The sequence below is a fragment of the Scylla paramamosain genome, chromosome 10, assembly GCF_035594125.1.
Source record: "Scylla paramamosain isolate STU-SP2022 chromosome 10, ASM3559412v1, whole genome shotgun sequence".
Taxonomy (NCBI): Eukaryota; Metazoa; Arthropoda; class Malacostraca; order Decapoda; family Portunidae; genus Scylla; species Scylla paramamosain.
In genome coordinates this window covers 19,956,932-19,984,431 of record NC_087160.1, presented here as the reverse complement: position 1 = coordinate 19,984,431, position 27,500 = coordinate 19,956,932, and the positions used below count along the sequence as shown (strand labels likewise).

At 42.4% G+C, this 27,500-nt stretch overlaps 1 protein-coding gene, 1 long non-coding RNA gene and 1 pseudogene across 11 annotated transcripts in view; 2 read left to right on the top strand and 1 right to left on the bottom strand.

The window, feature by feature from the left end:
* The window catches only part of LOC135104319 (carbohydrate sulfotransferase 11-like), a 240,446-nt gene that overhangs the window by 57,093 nt on the left and 155,853 nt on the right, over nt 1-27,500 (bottom strand). For 7 of the 8 annotated variants that reach the window (XM_064011590.1, XM_064011591.1, XM_064011582.1 and 4 more), the window contains exon 4: nt 6,558-6,598. The gene's annotated coding sequence lies outside the window, so the exon portion shown is untranslated. Of the gene's footprint in view, nt 1-6,557; nt 7,900-27,500 lie in introns of those variants that run through there. The other variant, XM_064011587.1, reaches the window with a different exon arrangement.
* On the top strand, nt 896-12,900 carry LOC135104321 (uncharacterized). Of its 3 annotated transcripts, none has more exons than XR_010270390.1 (2): nt 896-952; nt 12,693-12,900. It is a non-coding gene; the product is annotated as an uncharacterized LOC135104321 (long non-coding RNA). The 3 variants fall into 3 exon arrangements; XR_010270389.1 differs by having other exon boundaries at nt 897-948; XR_010270391.1 differs by having other exon boundaries at nt 906-948; nt 12,488-12,900.
* Nucleotides 23,791-23,911, top strand: LOC135104561 (5S ribosomal RNA; annotated as a pseudogene).

Below are 27,500 nucleotides of genomic sequence, written 5' to 3'. Positions count from 1 at the left end.
CACATCCAAGAAAGTCACGAGATTACAGAAATATTTTGCCATCCATTCGTTAATATCAGCCTAATTAAATTTCTATGAGCACACACCACCGCTGCCTCCTCCTGGCCTGCACCACGGAAGCCCATGACTCACCCGGGACCACGCCGGAGAATTACTAAACAAGACCCAACAACAGCACACGGTTCGCCGGCTGCATCAGAGAACCGAATCCTGTTAAATGCGATCAGAAACAACTTGAATCCAACTTTGTGACGGAGTGCAAGTGGAAAGTCCTTGGGGATCTTGTTCATCTCTACACCTCTCCAAGGCGGCAGGACTCGTGTGTGAATCAGGAGAGATGAAAAGGGAGGAGGAGAAGGAGGAGGAGGAGGAAGAGGAGGAGGAAGGGTAGAGGAAATGGGTGCACCTTTCTCCCCCTTTATGCTTCACTTCCCGTCTCTCCCCACCCCTCCCACCCCTGCCATCAGTTCACATAGGCGCGGAAGAGTGTCGTCCTTGAATGTTTAATCCTCCCGAGCCTGTGAAATCCTTTGTAATCGATAGCACAGTACAAGTAATCCTTCAGTGCATCAAGTACTCGTAACGTGCTATACGGCTCGCCCTCCGTGTGTGTGTGTGTGTGTGTGTGTGTGTGTGTGTGCTCTAAGCTTACCCACGAGGGCGAGGCGGTGGCTGTAGCCTCACTGTAATCTATCTCATGGCGCAGCTAATCTATCTAACCCGCAAGCCAACGCCGAGGCCTCGTTAGATGCCTTCTGGTCAGTGGAAGGAGGTGGGCGGGGCCGATCGAGCCTGTGGGCGGGGATTCCAGTGTGGTGGGCGGGGCCAGTACCGGGCCGGCGGGGTAGGAGAGACGGAGAGGTCTCGAGAGTGCCTGCCTTGCATATCCAGCCTCAGTCGGTCATCAGGTGCGAGAGGGAGTGTATACGCGCGTCTGAGACTGTGGGAGTGAGTGAGTGAGCGAGCTCGCGGGCATAGCAGGAAGAAGCTCTAGGAGTAACGCGTTGCTCTCTCTTTCACCTTCACTGAGTACTCCATCACTGGGTCACTTCACTCACCTGTTCATGGGACTTTTTTGTAAATATTTTCCTTTTATTTTTTACTTTCATTGATGGGAAACATAACAGTGCTGCACGAGACTTACGTGTATCTGACGATGGGAGGCGGCGGGCGTGTGTGAGTGCGGGGAGGTGTGTGTGTGTGTGTGTGTGTGTGTGTGTGTGTGTGTGTGTGTGTGTGTGTGTGTGTGTGTGTGTGTGTGTGTGTGTGTGTTGCAGCTAGAGGTGTTCGGTGTTCCTTCGGCACTTTTTTTTTTTCCTCAAGAGAGTGTTCCTTTCTATCGTCCCCTTCCTGCATCTTCCTCTCTATTTTGATGTATCCTTTCCTCTCAACCTGCTACAGACAAACAGCTCAGTGTAACAAACCTCTTGCATGAAAACTCACCTCAATAAGAACTACAAGCGTTCATGTGTAGCACCAACTAAATGTTTGTAATGAGCCACAAATTCCTCACAAACTAGCTAATGCACTTTCCTCGCTGCAAATCTTTCGCGTCACCTGTACGAAAATACGATAAGCACCTTACCTTTCTCACAACCTACAAGCAGTAAACATCTACCCCTCCCTCTTCGTCAGGATCGTTAAAAAGAAGGGAGAGAAAAGAAAAAGGAGTAAAATTTCTTCGTAAGTAGTTTATCAGTAAACAGACAAAAGCGCAACACAATAAACTCTTTCATGTGCGACAAACAAGCAGGTGGGAGCGGTGAGAGAGAGAGAGAGAGAGAGAGAGAGAGAGAGAGAGAGAGAGAGAGAGAGAGAGAGAGAGAGAGAGAGAGAGAGAGAGAGAGAGAGAGAGAGACAAGAGAGAGGCAGGCAAGCGGGCAGAGAGAGAGCGAGAGAGGGGAAGGTAAAGTAAAAACAACCATACAGTAAGGATCAAGCTTCCAATTAATTACCATGCAAACTTCTCCCTTAAGGGCTGCCAGGTAATCGGGCGCCTAATTGGTTGCTTCACCTGAGCCACGGAGCTGTCAACATCTGCCGCTAATGACCCGCCTCTATATCATCATTATTATCATTATTATTTTCTCTTTTTTTCCCCCCATTCGACGTATATCCGGCAGGAGAAGCGAGGGGAGGCGGGGGGAAGGAAGGGGACGCTGAGCCGAGCCGTAATACCGTAATGGGGCAGAAGAAGGGTTGTGTGAGTCGCTCTTCTCAACACAATCCTCTTTCCCATAGTTGCGTCTGACGGTTTTCCCGCGATCACGTAAATCTCTTGATGAGAGTGCTGGAGATGGAACCGCCGCGCTGATTTGATGTCCTGTGAATTTATATTTTTTTTTTTTTTTTTGTAAAGAGAAATATATCAGGCAACACGCGAGTACGATAAAAAGTTCGGTAATAAATGCTAATACCTCTTAATTAACAGTCGGCATATGGCTCGCTATCCATCAGTACTTAAATGGAAAAATAGGAAAATCAAATTTACATAAAATCATTGAATATCGAACACTGAACATGATAAAAAAAAAAAAGTATTTCGAAGGGCAATTTTTTCATATGGACTACTGTATTTGCTTTACTTTATTGTAAATATTTGTGCATTTAACAGCACTGTGAACACTGATGAGCACTGTCCATATGTGTGTCTTGTAGAAAATACGGTGAAATGCAAAGTAAAGTGTTGTAGTAAAAGTAGTAGTAGTAGTAGTAGTAGTAGTAGTAGTAGTAGTAGTAGTAGTAGTAGTAGTAGTAGTAGTAGTAGTAGTAGCTAAACCAAAACAGCACCAGACACACACACCAAGAAAAACACAACACAAATCGAAATCACTCAACTCTCTCTGCTGCAAAATAAAGTGATATCAAGAGGCGGCGCGACGACATCACAGCCAAGCACAACACAAGCAAGGACAGATGCACCGCAGGAAGGTCGGCATAACACCAGCCTTCCCGGAACTGCTTCAAGCGATCACCCGCACCCAACAACACCCATGATAGCGGCGCTGCCCTCTCCCTCTTCCCTTCCTCCTCCTTTCTCATTCTCCTGTCACTGGGCTAACTGAATACCCGTAGTAAACACGCAGTAAGGCATATGAGGGTGATGGCGAACAGAGAAGCGTCCACGGAGTCTGAAAAGGTGGTTGGTAGTAGGAAGTCGGAGAGCGGCGGCGTACACCTCCGTCCGGTTTGCAGCTCCGACCCTCTACCTGTTCTCTTATAAATCCGCAGCCTCACAATAGCCAGAATGGATAAGATAAACTAAATTGTAATCATCTGTTATTGCGATGAGTCTGATCTTCATTCATGTTACCCCCGCCACTGCCACCGCCATCGCTGCCACTGACTTCCTTGCCGCCGCCGAACCAAGCCGAGTCGCGAAGTGGGAACGAATACGAGTAGATGGAAAGACAATGAGATACAAAGACTGAACAGAATATATAAGATAATTGCCGCACAAAATCACTCCCGCCAGGCTGTTCATCTTCATTCTTCACTCTTTCTTTAACCCTAGATCACATTATCCCTAAGTGTCAACGCAGAAATAATCCGTTTTCCCGCACGATTCCGCCGGCCGCGCCTCGCTCTTCCGGCTCTGTGTGTGTGTGTGTGTGTGTGTGTGTGTGTGTGTGTGTGTGTGTGTGTGTGTGTGAAGCAGCAACTCGTAAATTTAGACCTCCTGCACACACACACACACACATACACACATGCAGCGAAGAACGTTTCCGGTTTTCTATGGTACGTTTAAATGGTTCCTTCACCCCTTTCCTCCTTGTTTTATTTATTTTTTTATTTTTTTTTATTTTCTTTTGTTGTGTGTGTATGGGGGAGGAGTTAAAATTATATAATTCCTTTTTTTTTCTCTTTTCTTTTTCTTTTCTTTTTTTCTTCCAGCCGCCAATTATTGACATTCCAGGGCAGTGTTTTGTGAAGTGTTCATGTTTATCTCTATTTTACGTTTTCTGTTTGTTTTGTTCGGTTAATGTGATGTTAGGTTACGATCTTATTTGCGATATTTATGGTGGTGCAATCTCTCTCTCTCTCTCTCTCTCTCTCTCTCTCTCTCTCTCTCTCTCTCTCTCTCTCTCTCTCTCTCTCTCTCTCTTTGCCGTGGCCTATCCAGCACCCTCCCTGTCAATCTGATTAACTGTAATATGAGGCACTACCTTTACCGAGGAAGAATATCATATACAGCATGGATGACAATAGTAATAATAGTAATAATAGTAATAATAATAATAATAATAATAATAATAATAATAATAATAATAATAATAATAATAACAATAATAATAGTGAAATAGGTCTTATATATCCGGTTAAGTAAACAAGTGCGATCGGCACCCAAGAAGAAAAAAGAGGGGGAAAAAAACCTGACTACATAAATACATTAAAATATTTATAGAATCTCAGAAAAGAATTTTAACGACTTGACCTTTTAGCTCAATTAAAATCTTACATATATCTGATTTCGAAGTACCTCTCAGAAAAAAAAAAACACGTTCTCCTTTCGCACGCATTCACTTCTTAACGCATTTCCAAAAATTAGTCTATTTCGACATTTTTCATTTATTATTATTTTTTTTTACAGCATTCCCTAAGTACAGTATACAAATTTAACCCTAAATACACGCACATATACATCCATACTCGTTTATATATTTTTTTTTCCTGAATTTGAATATCGAAATAGATGCTTTGCTTTAAAATTTTATCCATATACACATATATTTACAGACAGAAACACACACACGTCCATAACACCCCTACTTCACCCACCTTCACTTATAGTAATTCCCCACACGCCGTTCGCTGCCCTTGAATAACAATGTAAGTATCCACAAAGTTCTTAAGGTTCTTTTCTGTCTTTTTTTTTTTCTTAATGGAAATGACGTTTTATTCCTGTAAATCGTAATCCCGAGACATCTGCACAGCCACGTCCCCTACGAGCCACTCTTATCACTGGGCCATCACTTAGCGGCGCGGTCTCACCCTTTACATCAACACCAAGAAAACAACATAATTCACGACAACTGCAATGACTGAGCGTAACTGACCAATACATTCGAGGAAAACAGTCACTAATATGCACAAAAATTTAATAAACCACCTCTTAACCTTAGTTTCTGAAATCACTTGTACGGTTAGATGATTCCCTGCAGAAGAATCAGGACTTGGAGGTGGACTTACATTGCTACTCAGAGGCAGCGGAAGGCAAGTGATGGGTGAAGGTGGCTGAACAAGGGAGTGTTATGGGAAGGAGTGAGTGGACGGGGAAGACGCGAGTGGGTGGATTCGTGGGGTAGTCAGATGGATAATGAGTTACGTCAAGCGGATACATAGCCAAGTGAACTATGATTTTTTACGTAAGAAGTATCCAGGGGCAACAAAAATGGTGGAAGAAAATAAATGGAACTAAAAACGTCAGACACTAGCGGAGACAGTTCAAAGGGAGGTCCAAAATTACCTCATGAGGTGTGATAAAACCTCCCTATTGAAAGAGTTCAGTTCAGGCAGTAGGAGAAAAGCAAAGTGGCTAGGAATGAGCACAGGCTGGTGGGTGAAGAGTGATTTGGTAGGTGTGTAGCAGAATTGTCATGTTCCACCTCACCATTTCACCTCCTGACACTTCCCATTTGACAAACACCTTAAAATCCCTTCAATGGTACCTGGCACATGTTTCCTTATTTACTAACCACTCTGAGTCATACGTTCTTGTTCTACAGCCACTTTCACACATTGTACTGGAGAGAAATTGCAAAAACTGTTTCCCTTTATTCCTTTCCTTCTTGTAGATGGTTATAAAGATTCCATATATTGTTTTTTTAGTGCTTACAATTATTGCATATCACAGTGAAAGGGTAAATTAAACCTACTCTCCCCCTAACATATATTTTCCTTTTAGTAATTTTTCCATTCTTATATTTTTCTTCCTGGATATATTAACACTTCTACCCTAACCTGATTATTAACCAAACCATTGCATTTGTTTTCCTCTTGGGTATATTGACACCTACTCTAACTTAACCTAATCCCTAAACGAACCACTGCTACTAATAATTTACATACATTTTCTTTTCTTCCTGGATATATTAACACTTCCAACCTAACCTAATTATTAACCAAACTATTGCATTTGTTTTCTTCTTGTGTATATTGACACCCACTCTAATTTAACCTAATCACTAAACAAACCGCTGCTGCTAATAGTTAACTTGATATAATGTTAGGTTAGGCCAGATTAACGATAAAATAAGAAGTGAATATAGGAAAGAGAATGACTAAAAGGGAAGAGTCCAGAAGGGTAGGTGTCCGTGCGGAGATAAGGAATAAGTAAGGGTGAGAAACGTCCGGAGGGGAAAAAAGGTAAACAAAATGTGCCATACTCAGGTGTGCAGGTGAGGTGTTGTTTGGAGGTAGGCAGGTGAGTGGCGAGATAGGATGGGTGGCTAAGTGCATGGAGTGGCAGGTGATTAGGTGAGAGGAAAAATGCATCAGAGCTAAAACAGGAAACGGAATCCAGCAAGTCAATGGCAGAGTGATAAGCAGGTACTCACCCACTCAGAGGCGGCTGTGATGAGCGACCAGCTGCCTCTTCCTGAAAAGTATAAATAAATAAAATAATAAAAATAATAATGAATGAATAAAATGAAACAAAATAAAAGAAACAAGGAAAGAAGAATTTAAATTACTGGTATATTCCCTTACTACAAAGAAATGAATAATAATACAAAAGAAAAAAAGAAAAAATACATGAACACGTGTCAAAACGATTAATTGGATATTCTGTGTGAAGGAAATTTATAAACCTGTAACAAAGCTGATAGAACAAAGTGTAGAGAGAAGGCGATGATGAAATAATGCCGGCGGGAAATACACCTCTTTAAGAACAGCAGTAGAGAGGAAGGAGAGGCAAGGGCGTCTCGGGACACACACCAGGACACATTACCGCGAGCATCGGGAGGGGAGAGGGGCGTCATTTCATTGAGTGCTGATGAGAGGGAGCTGAGGAAACGTTGTGAGAAACTGACCAAACCACACTTGTTTTTCAAAGACATCCACTCACCATCACAGTAGAATAATGAGAATATCTGAAGTTAAATACAAAAGACGCCCAATAAATGCATTAACGAAAGGTGACACTTGTGACATCTATACTACTTGAGATGGTCGATAGCGCCGCAGGTCTCTGAATCTAAGGAACTTCCTAGGCCATGTTTAAGGCGGTGAAAGTGCAGGCTGAGAGCAGTGAGTGCATGGCAAGTGCGTAGCGGCCAGTAGGCGATAAGGGTAAACACGTGATGGACGAGAAGTAAAATAAAGAGAAAACGGGAACAAAGCATGGTAATCTGGAGGGTTCTCACTAATTAAATGCAGTTACAGTTACTGGAGAGAAGCAAGAAGGCGTAAATACGACGAGTAGGAATTAAAGATAGATTATTCAGAAGATAAGTGCAGCCTGTACTGAAACACGAGTATACACCAGTAAGTACAACCACAGACGGGAGGCGAGGTGACTAAGTCTGAGTCTCAGAGCACTGCGTGACTCCCGTAGTTTTAGTCATGTAGAGAAGCATAACGTCCCTCAGGAACAGAGCAGTCAAGTGACCTTCAGACGCACTTCCCATGTACTGGCAATAATCGCATTTTTACATTGTTGGGCGGTGTGTCTCAAGGGGCAGGAGTACTGAGGCAAGGGGCAACATGCTGACAATGAGACAAGGGCATGAGGCAGGGGTGAGCGTTAGAACAGTGAGATAGGCACAAGAGGCAGGGGTAAGAGTTAGAACAGTGAGACAGAGACAGGACGGAACATAAAAAGCGAGACAGAATTGTGAGGGACGTAGGTGACCATGAGGACAGTGTGACATGTAGGTAGGTCTCTCTCTCTCTCTCTCTCTCTCTCTCTCTCTCTCTCTCTCTCTCTCTCTCTCTCTCTCTCTCTCTCTCTCTCTCTCTCTCTCTCTCTCTCTCTCTCTCTCTCTCTCTCTCTCTCTCTCTCTCTCTCTCTCTCTCTCTCTCCTTCTCTTCTCTTCTCTTCTCTTCTCTTCTCTTCTCTTCTCTTCTCTTCTCTTCTCTTCTCTTCTCTTCTCTTCTCTTCTCTTCTCTTCTCTTCTCTTCTCTTCTCTTCTCTTCTCTCTCTCTCTCTCTCTCTCTCTCTCTCTCTCTCTCTCTCTCTCTCTCTCTCTCTCTCTCTCTCTCTCTCTCTCTCTCTCTCTCTCTCTCTCTCTCTCTCTCTCTCTCTCTCTCTCTCTCTCTCTCTCTCTCTCTCTCTCTCTCTCTCTCTCTCTCTCTCTCTCTCTCTCTCTTCTCTTCTCTTCTCTTCTCTTCTCTTCTCTTCTCTTCTCTTCTCTTCTCTTCTCTTCTCTCTCTCTCTCTCTCTCTCTCTCTCTCTCTCTCTCTCTCTCTCTCTCTCTCTCTCTCTTTTTTTTTTTTTTTTTTTATTTAAACAAAAATTTACATCAGGCTTAAAACAACACGTTTTTTATGCTGTTATTTGAAAAGCCTATACTTAAATGTAAGGAAGAAAATATATACAAAAAGTAAACTCATCCTAATATATATATATATATATAGACATGATTAACACAGCACTAGTGTGGGGGGTTGTGTTTTACGCCACCTGTGTGCAGCCACTTTCACCTGCTGGAGTGTCATTGTCTGTGTATCACTCGTGGCTGCCGTAAACACATTCCACAGTCTGGAGGTTCTAGCTGTGTAAGAGCGCTGGTGCTGCCTCGAGTAAGATCGAGGCACTTGCACCAGCATGTCATTGGAGGTGGTGGTCCTGGACTCCCTCTGGACAGCTCGTGGTGGGAGCCTTATCGAGCTGAGATGAGGGACCTCCAGAACCCGGGCCTTGTGCTGGACCACCAGCGCCGACACGTCCCGCCGATGCTCTAGCGACGTGACTCCGGTCTGCTCCTCCTGCTGCTGCTGCTGCTGCTGCTGCTGTCCGTCCATCCCCACCAAGCGCAGGGCACGGCGTTGCACAGCATCCAGTCTCTCTCTCTCTCTCTCTCTCTCTCTCTCTCTCTCTCTCTCTCTCTCTCTCTCTCTCTCTCTCTCTCTCTCTCTCTCTCTCTCTCTCTCTCTCTCTTCTCTTCTCTTCTCTTCTCTTCTCTTCTCTTCTCTTCTCTTCTCTTCTCTTCTCTCTTCTCTTCTCTTCTCTCTCTCTCTCTCTCTCTCTCTCTCTCTCTCTCTCTCTCTCTCTCTCTCTCTCTCTCTCTCTCTCTCTCTCTCTCTTTGTATATTAAGCTTATCAAAGTTATATATATATATATATATATATATATATATATATATATATATATATATATATATATATATATATATATATATATATATATATATATATATATAACTTGCTAAACATGCATATATACATACACAAGTTAAAAATCGCCACAAAAGCCACAAAGTTCCCGGAAATCCGTAAACAACACGGAATTCTTGTTGGAAATCCTGAATCCGGAATACTCGAACGAAGAAAATCACACCCTCCCCTCCCCTCTCCTACCCCGACCACTCCCCTCCCATCTGTAACTGTGAGGCGGAGGGAAATTCATTGGAAAATTTGGTGTTGGGGAGGAAATGGAGGGGGAGGGGGTAACTTAGGAGGGTAGAAAGAAAGAAGCAAATATGTGGCGGAGGGGAAGGACGAATATCAAAGAGAATAAGGTGAGGATATATATATATATATATATATATATATATATATATATATATATATATATATATATATATATATATATATATATATATATATATATATATATATATATATATATTTCTCAGTGCTGCACCCATGCCAAGGTGAGAAGGACGGTGATGGATGAATAGATTCTGTATTGGCAGGATGTTGGACATAAGGACAACATGGCCGCCATACACGCAAAGCTTGATAACTAAAGATATGAAGTGACTGTCGCTGGTTTCTCAGTTCGACAGGAATACGTGGAAAGTAAACTATCTTTACAGAGAGAGAGAGAGAGAGAGAGAGAGAGAGAGAGAGAGAGAGAGAGAGAGAGAGAGAGAGAGAGAGAGAGAGAGAGAGAGAGAGACTATTGCATTATGTAACACATTACTTACAAATAACTGAATAAAAATAGTAATGTTTACTGCTATACCATTTCCTGTATCACTGCTACACTAGTCAAACTTTCTTTACGTCTAAGTCTGTACAGAATAGGGGAAAAAGTTAATGGCACATCAGTATACATGAATTCGTGATGGTAGCAGTAGTAGTAGTAGTAGTAGTAGTAGTAGTAGTAGTAGTAGTAGTAGTAGTAGTAGTAGTAGTAGTAGTAGTAGTAGTAGTAGTAGTAGTAGTAGTGGTGGTGGTGGTGGTGGTAGCAGAAGTAGTAGTAGTGGTAACATTACATAAAAACCAATGTTTGGCTAGTTTCGTATCACTGTCAAGGAATACGAAGATAGAATGATTAGATTAGATACAAAGAGGAAGTGGAATGTATGAAGGTGCTCTCTCTCTCTCTCTCTCTCTCTCTCTCTCTCTCTCTCTCTCTCTCTCTCTCTCTCTCTCTCTCTCTCTCTCTCTCTCTCTCTCTCCCCAACTCCCTCTCTCTCTCCCCAACTCCCTCTCTCTCTCCCCAACTCCCTCTCTCTCTCCCCAACTCCCTCTCTCTCTCCCCAACTCCCTTTCTCTCTCCCCAACTCCCTCTCCCTCTCCCTGCCTCTCTACCCCTCCAGCATACATGTGTCTTGTTCCATCTAGGTCAGCTGCCACCATTGCCGTTGCTGTCAGACTTCGCTGCCGTCAGTCTGTCGCGTAACCAGTTTAGTGGGGCACCGTCAGAAGAGGGTGAGCCAAAGTGCTTGCATCCTCAGCACTAAGTGGCGTGTGTGTGGCGCAGCATCACTAGCACACGAGCCTAGTCTGTCTACACTGTCAAAAAATGTTCAGGCACGTCAAGCACGCACTCCATTACGTGCATTAAATACTTATGCAGCCCACCAGCCCAGCCCAGCCCAGCCCAGCCCACACCAGCCCAAGAGCATCATAACCCGTACGTCCTTCATAATGTTCATGAAATCTGGCAGCCGCAGGTCAGACGAAATGAGAAAAGTGCTAGTAATGATGGGGATTTCGTGTTTACCTACCTCTCCCTCCCCCTCTCCCTCTCCCTCTCTCTCTCTCTCTCTCTCTCTCTCTCTCTCTCTCTCTCTCTGCAGGTGTGTCTCAGTAAATACAAAGCACGTACTCGACTGTCACCTCCTAAGCTACCAAAGATTTAATTTAACTTTCTGGAAATTTAATACACAACATTTTACTCATTGCGTTCACCACATACACACAAACACACACACACACACACACACACACACACACACACACACACACACACACACACACACACACACACACACATAGAACGAGAAGAGAGAGAGAGAGAGAGAGAGAGAGAGAGAGAGAGAGAGAGAGAGAGAGAGAGAGAGAGAGAGAGAGAGTTACGATAAATTACAAGGAAAAAAACAGCTGCAGAGAAGAAGAGGGGGATAAAGAGGGGAAGATAAGAAGGAAATGTCTGTCATGGTACAAAAAAATAAGGAAGCAATTTGTCGAGGAAATGAGGCTAATGGGCGATTTAACATAAGAGAAAGATGAATGGTGATGAGAGAAGGATGGTACACTACTACTATTGCTATTACTGCTACTATTACTACTACACCACCAATTATACTGCCATTACTATTACTACCTTCACAAACACCACCACAACTATCACCACCACCACCACTGCTACTACTACTACTACTACCACTACTACTACTACTACTATTACTACTTCTACTACTACTACTAATGTTCCTCATAAACCATTTCATGAAAGAAAGAAAAAACAAAATCACTACTACTACTACTATTACTACTACTACTACTACTACTAATGTTCCTCATAAACCATTTCATGAAAGAAAGAAAAAACAAAATCACACGGAAAAGTCTTCAATTATTCATGACATAAATCTTAACAAGACTCGTATGTAGCTTCCTTTATTTATTTTTCATTTTTTTGTTTTTTTTTATGACCGTCATTCATTCCCAAAAATGTTGACTGGTTTCAAAATTACATTAAGGAAAATAGGAAGTAATTCCCGCTTTGACAGATGAATCTCGCATGGTACACACACACACACACACACACACACACACACACACACACACACACAAGCATCTACAAGTTAAATATGTTGTCCAAATAGTTCATTTAAAGCTGAAAAAAGGGGGATTAAGAAAAAATACGTAATACATGACGGTGTGTAGGTGAAACTGTAAAAAAAGAAAAAAAAAAGAATTAGAAAGTGCAGGTGCTTTTTCTTTATCATCATCACCATCACCATCAACCGTCAACATCATCATCATCACTATCATCATCATCATTATCATCCTTATCATTATCATCATTATCGGTGTTTCATAACTTTCGTGAACAATATTTCCGGTTTACAAAATATCTCCAATCAGAAAATAACGAAAGAAAAAGTGCCGTTATGAAAGAAAAATGCCTATGAAAAAATGAAAACTGCATTGAAAAAACAAACTTGAAAGAACAAAAACTACACCATAATCGTCACCAACATCACCATCACCATTATCACCATCACCATTATCACCATCACCACCACCACCACTAGCGTCCAGTCTTATCACGCCATCGCGACCCCAACAGTGCTAAAATTACACGAATCAATAGGAAACCAAACTTAACCAGCTGAGAAATAATTGAAGGAGAGAGAGAGAAAAAAAATATCCCAAATGAACTTCCTCGTGTCTTCTAAAGGACAATGTGACCTCGCCGCCACTGCCCCGCGACCCTCAACCCTCGGGCGCTGAGGTCACGCAAAAGGTCAGGTCACACAGGCAAGGAAAAAAAACAAGTCATCTGGGGTCAAGGTTAAGTGTGGCAAGGTACCCATCGGAGGTCACTAGGTTAAACTGTGGCAACGAGGAGCCACAGACGTGACCTCCTCCATCCTCCCCTCCCTTTGTCTTCCTCACCACCACCACCACCACCACCACCAGCACTACAGCTTCTGATCTCCCAACCTCGTCTTCACCACCTTCAGCGTCACTCCACGTCTCCTGGTCTTGACTCTCGCCTCGTCCCTCTTCAGCTGGTCGTCCCTCGCCACTCAGGATGGCAGGGGGGACGAGGTGGGGGGCGGCGGCGGTGGCGTACAGGGCGTGGCTGCTCCTGACGGTGGCCCAGCATGTGAAAGGTGAGTGTGACTTGATCTTTGTTGGGGACTCTGGCGGGAGGCTGACGACGGAACGACGGAGGAGAGAAAAGGAGTTTTTTATCCTTTATTTATTTTATTTTTTGTTTTTTTTTATGGGGAACAGAAGAGAATATTTTTGGTGGAAAGAAAAAATGTGCGGCAACGACCTTTTCTTCTCTTTACTTCTTTATAATGATGGGAAATATTTCTGGTGAGGAGAAAATGTGTGGCGACGGAGAGAAGCATATGGAGAGGGAAGGGCAATTGATACAGCGATAATCAGAAAGGAACGGGAGATAAGAAGCGTTTTACGGAGGATGAAAGGGAGATGGCGAGAAAAAAAGAAAAAAACATCTAAGGGATAAAAGTGAGATAATGATTTTAAAAAGCTTGTTTGTTCAAGGTAATGTAAGAAAACGTTTGTGCTGCGACACGTGTCGCCACGAATCATATAACGCACCATTCAATACATTTTTTACACATAATTAAAAATTGTTAAAGATGCACAGAAAATATGCGTGCTTTGAGATAATTCACCATTTTATCAAACAAAATATCACTGGAAGAGTTTTCGTCTTATAAATGAAAATAAAAAACCTGTCATTATTAAGGAATAACCAACGCAAGTAAGAAAAAAGAGAGATAACACAGGATCTTATTGTTACAAATACAATACAACGAAGTATAAAAAGGAAATCAATACAATACAACGAAGTATAAAAAGGAAATCCCACTCAAAACTAACAAACGCAAATAGAGAGAGTAAAGATGATGTCCTGCTGGGGCCAATGATGCTAAAACATACAAAAAAAAAAACACATCACAAATAAAGAAACAAAACACTTGGATGAATTACTACCACCACTGTCATTTACACACCGTATCTCACCAAGTAGGGAGTGTCACACGTAGGCCTGATGGCTTCTTGCAGGTTCCCTACTCTCGTAAACAGTAATGTTCTTATGCTATCAGCCACGCTCAAGGCACGGAGATAATACAGTGTGCCTGCCTCCCACCTGACTGCTTTCATTGACGACGTGAGCAGAGACTAATTTGCATGATTACACAACACTGTTCTGCCATTCGTAAAACACAATGAGATACACTTTTTTCCCCCTCTGAGGACAATGGACACACGGATGTGACTGAGGCTGGAATACAAAGGTAGTTTTTTGGTAATGAATTTTGTATAAGCTTGCGTTACCTGTGCGCCGACTAGGTATTGTTACTCTTAGCGTTATTATTGTTGTTGTTGTTGTTGTTGTTGTTGTTACCGTTATCATTATCGCTATCTCCGTATTTATTTATCTATTTCTATCTTTCTATTCATCTATCTATCTGTCTATCTGCCCGTCTATCTATCCATCTATCAGTCTATCTTCATCTGTCCGTCTGTCTATTTATTTACCTATCTACCTGTCTATTTATTTGTCTCAAATTTAGGATGATCCTTTCGGACTTTACTCTTTAGCGACTGGCACCATCATAAAAACCGGTATATAAAAACAAATACAAAAACAAACCTATCTACCTGTCTATCTACTAATTCATCCATCATCACCATCACCATTATTACTACTACCATGATCACTAACATGCTAACTGCTCTCACTTCACCCTCGCACCTTCAGTAGTATCACGCCTCCTCACTGCGCTGCGTAGCAAAGAATGACACTCTTCACCTCTTGAGCTCAATTGCGTCGCTCACACCACCGCAAGCCTCCTCCTCCCCCGCGGTCTAGCACACAATGGAACGCCTTTCTCCCTGCATTGCCCAACAAACGGAAGGAACCTGCATCGCGGAGGAGAGGCAGAAGAAGGCATTCACGCGGCGACGTTACCTACATCTGGACTTAACAAACAGCTGCATTTCAAAGCCCAGGTAATTCGAAACAGCAATACCTCCAAGTGGAACGCACAAAAGCTCCCAATGGCCAAAGTTGCAGTGGCGGGCGCAGCGCTATGGCTCATCCTGCCTCTTGGGGGCGATGGAGACTCGAAACTTAGCGTCTGGGGTATCGGGGCTTCGAACTGCAGCCCCTCCTAGATGGCAATAAACTTGGAAACTTGGTCGGGAACGCATCGAGGATCCGAAATTACTGAGACCTGCGTTAATGACACTCGAACCTCGCAGCGCCGAACTCGATCAAGATTTAATATTAGAGTTGGCGGTTATTTTTTGTCCTTTGAGTGCGGTGGCAGGAAACGGGAGGGACAGCAAAGGAGAAAGGAGGAACAGATGTGGGAAACGGGAGGAATAGGTTGTGAGAGAAGAGGAAGTTCAATAAATGGAGGATGGAACTTGTGGAGTGGTTGTGGGTGGAGTAGTAACATGGACTTGCCAAAAAAGAGGAAGTGGAGGGACTGGAGGAGAGGAAATTTAGGATTCACAGCATCGAATGGCTGTTCCGAAACTGCGCCGGCGAGGCATGATTCAAAGACTGCCATAAATTTCTAGCCGTGAAGGCCAATCGTAATTATGAGCTACTGAAGGGCATTACAAAGACGTTTAGCTCAGTTTTGCTCGCGCAGGGAAGTTGGGGAGTTATGGCGGCAATTATACCGGAACAACCGTAACTCGGCGCCACACACTCGGCGCGGCTTCATTACCTCGCCGCCCGGCTGTGCCACTCACCAACGAGAATTCATTGTTTCACTTGAGTTCGGAACAGAGCCAAAGTTGTGGACATAAATTTGACGTCGGATAAGCCCGTCGCCCCCTAAGGTAAGTAAGCAGCTCCTGGCGAGGCCCTCAGCCAGTGCACCCAGAGGACAGGGTTCGATCCCAAAGACACTGCGAACGTCAACTTCATAGTGAACAAAGTGAAGGGAATGGAAATTTGGATCCTCCCTGGCAAGCTAATGATTGTGATGATAATGATAATGATAATTAGGATTACGACAACTGTGATGATTGCTACATAATTAAAGATAATCCTGAGATCTTAAAAATAGTGAGGCTTGAAAGTTCGAAAGCCAGTCTCAGACGTGCTTCGAAGCCTCAGGCCACCAGAATTTTGGTGAGAATTAACAGAGTCAACTATTTCCATAAAACTGTTCTCAGCATTTTTTCCAAGGACTTGAGGTCCAAAGGGAGGAATGGAGGGGAGGAGAGGAGAGGAGAGAGAGAGTGGAGAAAGGGGGAAAGAGGAGAGATAAAGGATGGAGGAGAAAATAAATAAGGATAAGAAGGAAGAAAAGTGGAGCAGAGTGGAGAGGAAGATTAGAAAAGTGGAAAGAGAAAAGATAAAGGATGGAGGAGAAAAGAAGTAAGCGAAAGAATGAGGAAAGGTGGAGCAGAGTGGAATCGGGGAGTGGAAGAGAGGAAAGATGAAAGATAAAGGACGGATAAGAAAAGAAATAGGGATAAGGAGGAAGAAAGATGGAACAGAGGAAAGAGGAGAGTGGAGGAGAGGGATAGAGGGAAGGCTGAGGTAAAGTGGAAGAGTGGAGGAGAGTAAAGAGTAATCGTAAGGAAAGAAGACTTGAATTTAAATGGAAGAAAGGACGAGAAAGAGAGATGGAAGGAAGAGGAGGAAATATACTCCATGGAATGAGGAAAGGCAAGGAGGAGGAGAGGAAGAAGAGGATGCAGAATAAGCACCACAGACAACGCCTCTTCATTTCCTCTCCCCGCTCCTGCCTCTTTTTGTCTCACTACTACCACCACCACCGTCTCTTCTGCCCTCTCCCTTTGCTGCCTTTCCTCCTCCTCCTCCTCCTCCTCCTCCTCCTCCTCCTCCTTCGCTTCTTTCTTCTTTTCTTCCTCCAGTACCACTCCATTTTTAACTTATACTAATTACTTAAGATGCCATTTCCATTATCACTTATATTATTATTATTATTATTATTATTATTATTATTATTATTATTATTATTATTATTATTATTATTATTATTATCATTATTGTTGCTATTATTATTGTTATTGTTGTTATTGCTGTTATTATTGTTATTCTCATCACTATAGACAAGAATCATCGTTGCCAATCTAAAATCAAGGTAATGACACGTACCCAAGTCAGCGCCATCTATGAGACGCTCCCACCACTAGCCCAACACTCTCCTCTCTCGGCACAACATAGCGCAAGACATCCGCTACCTGGTGACGAATACAGAGGTGACCTGAGTCACCCGTTACTGTGCGGAAAGAGAGGATGAGAAATTACTTAACCTTTTTGTTGTTGTTTGCTTTATATATGTTATTTAAAGAATGAGATAATGATACGAGGCAAAAATAGTAATGGTTGTTGTTATCTCTCTCTCTCTCTCTCTCTCTCTCTCTCTCTCTCTCTCTCTCTCTCTCTCTCTCTCTCTCTCTCTCTCTCTCTCTCTCTCTCTCTCTCTCTCTGAAATCCTTCTCCTCTCTTATTCTTTCACACAGTCTTTATATTCCTCCTCCAAAACGTTCATCCTCCCTCCCTCCCTCCCTCCTTGATTCCTTCTCCTCCCCCCCCCCTTCCCCGACCCTCCTTTTCCATCACCCTTAAACATCAGGATAAAAATTCGTGAAGTAATTTTTGAAGAGTTTAATGGGTGTGGATTAGTCTCTTCTCTCAGTGGTAATCATCGCCAAATTAAACCCATCGGGAAATTCGCCATTAGTGCAAAGTCTTTTTGAAGGCATAGGAAGAAGAGAAGGAGGAGGAGGAGGAGGAGGAGGAGGAAAAACAGGGAAGGAGAAAGACGAAGAGAAGGAGGAAGATGAGGACGAGGAGGACAAGGACAAGATGGCTTTCTTTAGCAAATCTATGCAAGACCTCCCTTCAGTCTCCGTTTTCTATTGGAAGATGTGAGGGAAAAAAAAAATAGGTGGGGAAGATGATGGTGATGGTCCCTTTCATCTGCAAATTACTATTATTACAAGAGGCATTTTTCCGCCCCATTGACACGATTAAAAATGTTCTGCGGTTTAGTGGTCGACTTGTTCCCGTGTGGCATTTGGCTTCCATCACCTTGGATTCTTTCTTTCTATTTTACTTAAGACTAGTGGGTGCATTGAGATTTTCTGATAGCTACTACTGCTACTAGTACTACTACTACTGCTACTGCTTGTATAGATTTCGACAAGTGAGTGGGATTGCGGTGATGATGAAGCTTTCTTTACTCTCTGAGGAAGACAGTTGTCGAAACGTTAGAGAAATAAAGTTCCCCTACTAAATCATGTTTCACCAACACAATCCCACTCACTATCACTACTACTAATATCACTATTACTACTACTACCACGTCTACTACTACAGTAAGCGTCAAGGAAGGCAGTGTGATGCGCTGATACAGAAATTTTGTTTATTTTCACTATATAAAAAAAAAAATCCTTGAAAACCGAATAACTTCCATTATAGCTTGTTAAGAAAAAATAGTTACGATAAGACACCAAGCCATTTAGAAACACGAACCAATTTTTTAGTGAGTGTAGATAATCACTGGAAAATGAGAGGTATAAAGCCGCTTCCTCCGTCTGCGCGCTGTCCTTATCAAATTTAACCATCCATTACACTGAGAGACGTGGATTCCGTTAACGTAGCGATACACAACGTACAGCAGAGTAGATCACCCTTTTCTGTACTAAATATAAGGCTGGAAATAGCGAGAAATGTACTATAAGGACATGCAGGAAGGTTTTATTCAAGTGTTGTGTAATGACTGAGACACGCGGTGCAAAGAGACATATCGGAGGTCTAATTTAAGGTGGTGTGGTATGAAAAAAAGAAAAAGAATTGTGAGGAGATAAGAAAAGGTTTTAATCAAGTGTTGTGTCATTGTGGACGATTTAACGTGAGAAGGCTTGGCGTAAACAACTGACTCACAGACATTTCACGGTAATGGAACGCCAGTCGATAAACACTTCTGTGGTTTATAATACGTAGAGGCTTAGGGAGAGGTGACTTCTGTGGAATCTTAAGTCCTACCAGATAAGAAATACCCCTCAGCGTCACAACGGATCCATTATTAACCAACGCTGGAGATTTAAACTATCGTCACCACCTTCATATGACATGTAGGCGCTTTTTATCCCTCTATTCACCTTCCATTATCTTATCACACCTGTGCTGGATTCTCTCTCTCTCTCTCTCTCTGTCTCTCTCTCTCTCTCTCTCTCTCTCTCTCTCTCTCTCTCTCTCTCTCTCTCTCTCTCTCTCATCAATCTGAATATTAACTATCAAACACCTAGCTAACTTTGTGTAATCTCTTAATCTGATGATCAATATTAATCTATGAGCAGCAGCAGCGTCTAACTTGTTGCTAGCGAGAAATCCATGAAATCACTTTGAGGTCTCATCCCGCCCTCAAGACACGAGCAATACGGACTCTTACCGAGCCCTTAGTACGCTAAGCTATAAGCATACCTTCCCTGAACTTCTAATTGTTGAAGGAAGCAAACCATACTTTTCTTTTCACGTTTAAAACTTTACACACACACACACACACACACACACACACACACACACACACACACACACAAAGATAGATAGACTATTGATCACAACAATTTTACTCACTATAATTAATTACACTAGAACCTCTAAGCTTATTATGACATTGCCAGTACTATTATAGATAAATAAATAAAAACAACTTTAGTCCCTATAACATACAATGTTTTGATATCAATACACATATGAATTAAATATAAAGAACCTTGATGAAAAATCTAGTCACACTGACACACACACACACACACACACACACACACACACACACACACACACACACACACACACACACACACACACACTCTGCCTTGATATCAACACATATAAATTAAATATAAGGAACCTTATTATGAAAAATCTAGTCACACACACACACACACGCGCACACACACACACACACACACACACACACACACACACACACACACACACACACACACCCTCCCCCATGCACTAAACGCACACACGCTAAAAACAAAATTTAACTCAAGATTATTATGACTCGCATGTGAGGAAGGAGCCTGAGTGGTGCCATCTAGCTGCGGTACTTGACATCAGAGGCGCGCTAAACTCCCTTCCTGCCTCCCTCCCCGTGTCTCCCTCGCCGTTCCTCTCTCTCAGCCACGGGAGGGCCGCCAAAACGCGCTGTCATGTACAAGTCCCGGCAAGGAGTGCGTGGTTGAGGACGGGGAGACCAAAGTGTCTCTCTTTGTGAGCGATGCCTGGTTGAGAGAGAGAGAGAGAGAGAGAGAGAGAGAGAGAGAGAGAGAGAGAGAGAGAGAGAGAGAGAGAGAGAGAGAGAGAGAGAGAATCAGGAAAATATGGTGCGCTATGTTGGTAATATTAGAAGAAAAAGGAAATGAAGAGATAAAATAATATAACATTAAATAAAACAAAAAAATACTTTGTTCAAAATCAAACTAGAAACGTTATGCAAAAAATGTTAAAAGATAAGATGGGAAAAAAATAAATAAATAACATAAATAACATAAAAGGAAATACGTACTGAAAGCAAAATAAGAATTGAAAGCAGAAAAACGAGATAATCCAAAGAGAGAGAGAGAGAGAGAGAGAGAGAGAGAGAGAGAGAGAGAGAGAGAGAGAGAGAGAGAGAGAGAGAATCACTAGAAGCAAGCATGAGGTAGGACCAGAAATACTCAAGCTTATTCCTGATTGGACAATTTGAACCAACATCCCAACCAATCAGCAATCGACGAGAAAAAGATATAAAAGAGAAATAAATAAAACCATAAAAAATCATCCAAAAAAGGAGTAGGATAATTATACGCTCACCGGTGGCAAAAATAAAAGCATAGGAGGGAAAAAAATAAAAACACCTTTTGTAGCGACGTGTTTCCCTAAAAAAAATGGAGTCCACCTGCTGAAAAATAATGCACACGACTAAATTCAGAAGGTGAGAAAGAGAGAGAGAGAGAGAGAGAGAGAGAGAGAGAGAGAGAGAGAGAGAGAGAGAGAGAGAGAGAGAGAGAGAGAGAGAGAGAAATTCCTTAAGGGGAACTGCCAGTGTGTGTGTGTGTGTGTGTGTGTGTGTGTGTGTGTGTGTGTGTGTGTGTGTGTGTGTGTGTGTGTGTGTGTGTGTGTGTGTGTGTGTGTGTGTGTGTGTGTGTGTGTGTGTGTGTGTGTGTGTGTGTGTGTGTGTGTGTGTGTTTACGTGACTGCAGTTGGATGGTGTTTTCTTCTCCACGCACGCAAAATATAAACATATATACACAGTGAACAAAACTATTAAATAAATAAATAACAAAATAACATTAAATAAATACACTTATGATACTACGCTGCTACACACACACACACACACACACACACACACATACACACACACACACACACACACACACACACACATACACACACACATGCTCGCAAAATACTACACCAGTATGCCGCGAAACAACAAACAAACAAAAGGACACACACACACACACACACACACACACACACACACACACACACACACACACACACACACACACACACACACACGCAGACAGACAAAAATACAGACAGATAGCACACGGCGGGCAGCGTCAAATTTGAACACTTTATATTCATTTTCCGTCTAGCCTGATGAAGTCACCGACAACTGTAAATAAAAATAAAAAAAATGTATAAAAAATATTCAAAATAACTAACTGCGTTCACTCCCGCAGTTGTGCAACGCGGCGACCACAACCTTAACACGGAGATCAACCCTTTCATCAATTTACTCTTAAAACCATCCCTATTTTCTTCATTTAGGCAATGGAGAATTTGTTCTTTTACTGTTTAACGAGATACTATACTTTTCACACGATAAACAATGAAGTCATGGTTGAGATGTGAAATAAGAAAGCATTATCAGCATTAATATCTTCAACCAGCTAAAAGAGAGGTGAACATCATTAAAATTCCCGGAAAAATAAGCCAATGACAATAAACATTTTTGAGACCCACTGTTACAAAGTACAAAATCAAGCTTAGCATAATAGGAAAGGTAAAGGGAAACATGAGAAGAGGAAGACAAGATAAAGACACTCACGAATCATAGAGAGCAACAACCTGGCATGTAGACTCGCAAACATGACCCATATGGCTAAAATTTGAATAAACTGCAAGGAAATGATCACCCAAGTCACGCGGCATTGTATTTCAGGGGAGTGGCTTGTTCTTTATCCTTCCTTCTCGCCCCATCACTGTGTACTACCATCCTTCCTTGACGCTAAAAAGAAGGTTCCTTTCTTCAGCCTTTCACTCGTCTTTTCTTTTATCCTCTAGCAGCGAAGTACCTTCATTGTTACGTCCGTGTAATTATCATCATCCTCAAGCGTGTTACTTCATCTTCTATTCTTTTAGAGTCATGCCTTCACTTTCCTCTGTCCTTCATATGTCTGCTGCGGGCATCTCTCTCTCTCTCTCTCTCTCTCTCTCTCTCTCTCTCTCTCTCTCTCTCTCTCTCTCTCTCTCTCTCTCTCTTACACACATCAACAAACCCAAAAACAATTAATAAAAAGATACTTAAACAAATCTAAACGCCAAACCACAAAAAGGCAAGAATAATCCTATTTTTTGTACCTTTTTCCATATAATGAATGTCCTTGACTGTCTCCACCACCTCCCCTACCCACCCAAACTCCCCCTAGCCCTCCCTCTAGCGCTAGTCGCTGTAGCACACATAATGGCAAAGGAAGGGCATTAATCTACTGCAGGCTTTTTTAATCATGTCGATGGTACGTAGCTTCTTAGCCTCCGAAGGTTCATTTAGGAAATGGAAAATGGGACAAGTAGGAACGGGATAGGGATGAGTGAACCAGCAAGAGAGAGAGAGAGAGAGAGAGAGAGAGAGAGAGAGAGAGAGAGAGAGAGAGAGAGAGAGAGAGAGAGAGAGAGAGAGAATTTCGTTTCTCTTTATTATAATTTATTTCGTCTTTACAGCTAAGTAGAAGAAAATTAAAAGCTCCAGTGAAAAAAAATAAATAAATAAAACATTTCATTGCATCTCACATCATCCCCTCTGCGTGTAAATGAAAGAGATGGTTCAAGGAATTCAAAGGTCTTGCATACCAAATGTCCCGGTTACAAGAAGGAATGGAATTAAAACACACGTCATAGGGAATAAGTAAAGAGTAACCTTACCTATTCTTTTCGTAGCATTGCTGGTCAGGGAAGCACGTCATGCATTAGTGTGTTACCTATTCACGAGCCTCCGCACACATCGTCCACTCGTAAGCTGTAGGTACTCGGTAAGAAAATGAAGTAATACAATTTATGATTAGCCTTAAGGTGAATTCAGTTCGATTTCTCTCTCTCTCTCTCTCTCTCTCTCTCTCTCTCTCTCTCTCTCTCTCTCTCTCTCTCTCTCTCTCTCTCTCTCTCTCTCTCTCTCTCACCCATAGTCTTTCTCGAATCTCTCTCTCGTCTCTCAATTCTTTATATATTCATTATATATTAATTCAGTTTTTTCCTTGAGTATTTCCTGAATATAAATATTTAAAAAATTAAATAAAACTCGCAATTTTCTGACAGAACGCACACCTCTAAAGTTTTATTACACCTACACTCATTTAGAACAATTTGTAGCTTCTCATCTCTTCCTTCCTTAAGATTTACAGCCAACGACCACTCCACGTTGAATACACACCGCTTTTCGTCCGATCAGCAAAGTTAAGCAACGTTGGGTTCAGTTAGTACTTGGATGGGTGACCGCCTGGGAACACTGCAAGTTGTTTGAATTCAACTTTTCAAGGACTGCCACGTGTAGCCCTGATAGCTTCTTGCAGCATCCGTTATTTACGTACGTTGTTATTTTCATTATATTCGTCTCAGCCTATAAATAGTCATCCTGTCAATCACAAACCGTACTGAAGCAATAACTCGCCTTAAGACTGAAATAATTAGTATGTGCGGGGGAAGCGGGGAAGGGTAAATGTGTGTGTGTGTGTGTGTGTGTGTGTGTGTGTGTGTGTGTGTGTGTGTGTGTATGCTGTATATGTTTTTTTTTTTTTTTATCATTTTTTTCATCCTAGCCTTCGCTATCTCTGCTTCACTATCTCGAGGCTTCATTACTCGGAGTCTCATTTCCAGATGCCTCAAAGTTCGCAGTGGCTGTGATGAGTCTCCCACGCCTCACATTTCACTTGCCAAAACCTCAATTATTTCAGTTCCTCCTTTGAGACTCGAGCAGGACCTCCCGTTTTATCTCCTCGTAGAAATCATGCCTTCATTTCGTATTTCAACATTTTCTCTTTCTCTCTCACGTTTTCAAGAATGGTATTTCACCTCACGCGTACATTTCTCTTATCGCAATCATCTTTGCGTAAAATTTTCTTTCCAACTTTTTTTTTTTTTTTTGGGTGCTTCCCGACTTGCTTCGCTCCTTCCTTCCTTCCTTCCTTGCTTGCTTCACTTCCTTTCATGCCATATTCTTGTTGCTGTCTTTCATATGATTACCTCATTCTTTTTTCCTTACCTCTAACTTTGAAGTAAGTTTGTCTTTTTATGTTCTCGACTTCATTTAGTGTAGATCATATATTCACTTGTTTCTTTATCTGAACTGTAAAAAAATATACTTAGTGATTCATCCAATTTTTCAAGTTATTCATTTATGCTTCTTTTTATATTTTTTAAGATATATTCATAAACATTTCAAGTATTTTTACTTTCTTCGTGAACCACTTCACTTCCCTATTATCATTATTATTATTATTATTATTACTATTATAACTGCAACTAATACTAATAGTACCACATCGTTATTTATATACCTAACAGTCATTCTCTCTCTCTCTCTCTCTCTCTCTCTCTCTCTCTCTCTCTCTCTCTCTCTCTCTCTCTCTCTCTCTCTCTCTCTCTCTCTCTCTCTCTCTCCATTCCCTTCTCTTCGCCACGTATCCTTCATGTTGTGGCGGGGAAGTTTCTGCTTTATTAGCCGATTTGCCGCTTCTTCCAGCAGCCGCCGCGGTACTGAGCATTATTACCGGAAAACTCGGATTTTATTAGCGTGCAGGAGCTCCGTTATTACTCCCCTCGCTGGCTTCTGGGGGAGGGAAGGAGGAGGAGGAGGAGGAGGAGGAGGAGAAGTGAAAGGAGAGTGAGGGTTATTAGATAGTAATACACCAAGTGGTCTCGTCACAACTTACAAGACCAGACTCTCTCTCTCTCTCTCTCTCTCTCTCTCTCTGTTACTTCTCATCTTCCAGCAAAGATACAGTTTGTCGAAGGCGTTCCTCAGATTTCTGGGTACTGTTTGTGTCGCCCTAGTACCCTTCTGCGCTTTCTTATTGGGAAAGACTGTCTTCTCTCTCCTTCTCCCTGTTCATACTTGGCATCATTGTTGCGTTCTTTTTCAATATCATGTACTTGATTTATATCCCCTTTAGGCGCTTGTCGTTCCTTTCGTTTCTGATTATGTGTTTGTGTCCTCTGTCTGTCTCTGGTCTGTGTATGGGCGTCCGTCACACAAGTGACGGGAAAGAAACGAGACGTGTTTTTTTTTTTTTTTTTTATTTTACGTAGGAAGGACACTGGCCAAGGGCAACGAAAATCCAATAAAAAAAAATGCCCACTGAAATGCCAGTCCCATAAAAGGGTCAAAGCAGAGATAAAAAATTGCTGAATAAGTGTCTTGAAACCTCCCTCTTGAAGGAATTCAAGTCATAGGAAGGTGGAAATACAGAAGCAGGCAGAGAGTTCCAGAGTTTACCAGAGAAAGGGATGAATGATTGAGAATACTGGTCAACTCTTGCATTAGAGAGGTGGACAGAATAGGGATGAGAGAAAGAAGAAAGTCTTGTGCAGCGAGGCCGCGGGAGGAGGGGAGGCATGCAGTTAGCAAGATCAGAAGAGCAGTTAGCATGAAAATAGCGGTAGAAGACAGCTAGAGATGCAACATTGCGGCGGTGAGAGAGAGGCTGAAGACAGTCAGTTAGAGGAGAGGAGTTGATGAGACGAAAAGCTTTTGATTCCACCCTGTCTAGAAGAGCAGTATGAGTGGAACCCCCCAAGACATGTGAAGCATACTCCATACATGGACGGATAAGGCCCTTGTACAGAGTTAGCAGCTGGGGGGTGAGAAAAATTGGCGGAGACGTCTCAGAACACCAAACTTCATTGAAACTGTTTTAGCTAGAGATGAGATGTGAAGTTTCCAGTTCAGATTATAAGTAAAGGACAACTGACGATGTTAAGTGTAGAAGAAGGGGGCAGTTGAGTGTCATTGAAGAAAAGGGGATAGTTGTCTGGAAGGTTGTGTCGAGTTGATAGATGGAGGAATTGAGTTTTGGGGCATTGAACAATACCAAGTTTGCTCTGCTCCAATCAGAAATTTTAAAAAGATCAGAAGTCAAGCGTTCTGTGGCTTCCCTGCGTGAAATGTTTACCTCCTGAGGGCCTGGACGTCTATGAAAAGACGTGGAAAAGTGCAGGGTGGTATCATCAGCGTATGAGTGGATAGAACAAGAAGTTTGGCTTAGAAGATCATTAATGAATAATAAGAAGAGAGTGGGTGACAGGACAGAACCCTGAGGAACACCACTGTTAATAGATTTAGGAGAAGAACAGTGACCGTCTACCAAAGCAGCAATAGAACGGTCAGAAAGGAAACTTGAGATGAAGTTACAAAGAGAAGGATAGAAGCCGTAGGAGGGTAGTTTGGAAATCAAAGCTTTGTGCCAGACTCTATCAAAAGCTTTTCATATGTCCAAGGCAACAGCAAAAGTTTCACCAAAATCTCTAAAAGAGGATGACCAAGACTCAGTAAGGAAAGCCAGAAGATCACCAGTAGAGCGGCCTTGACAGAACCCATACTGGCGATCAGATAGAAGGTTGTGAAGTGATAGATGTTTAAGAATCTTCCTGTTGAGGATAGATTCAAAACTTTAGATAGGCAGGAAATTAAATCAATAGGACGGTAGTTTGAGGGGTTAGAACGGTCACCCTTTTTAGGAACAGATTGAATGTAGGCAAACTTCCAGCAAGAAGGAAAGGTAGATGTTGATAGACAGAGCTGAAAGAGTTTGACTAGGGAAGGTGCAAGTACGGAGGCACAGTTTCGGAGAACAATAGGAGGGACCCCATCAGGTCCATAAGCCTTCCGAGGGTTTGGGCCAGCGAGGGCATGGAAAACATCATTGCGAAGAATTTTAATAGGTAGGATGAAGTAGTCAGAGGGTGGAGGAGAGGGAGGAACAAGCCCAGTATCGTCCAAGGTAGAGTTTTTAGCAAAGGTTTGAGCGAAGAGTTCAGCTTTAGAAATATATGTGATAGCAGTGGTGCCATCTGGTTGAAACAGAGGAGGGAAAGAAGCAGCAGCAAAGTTATTGG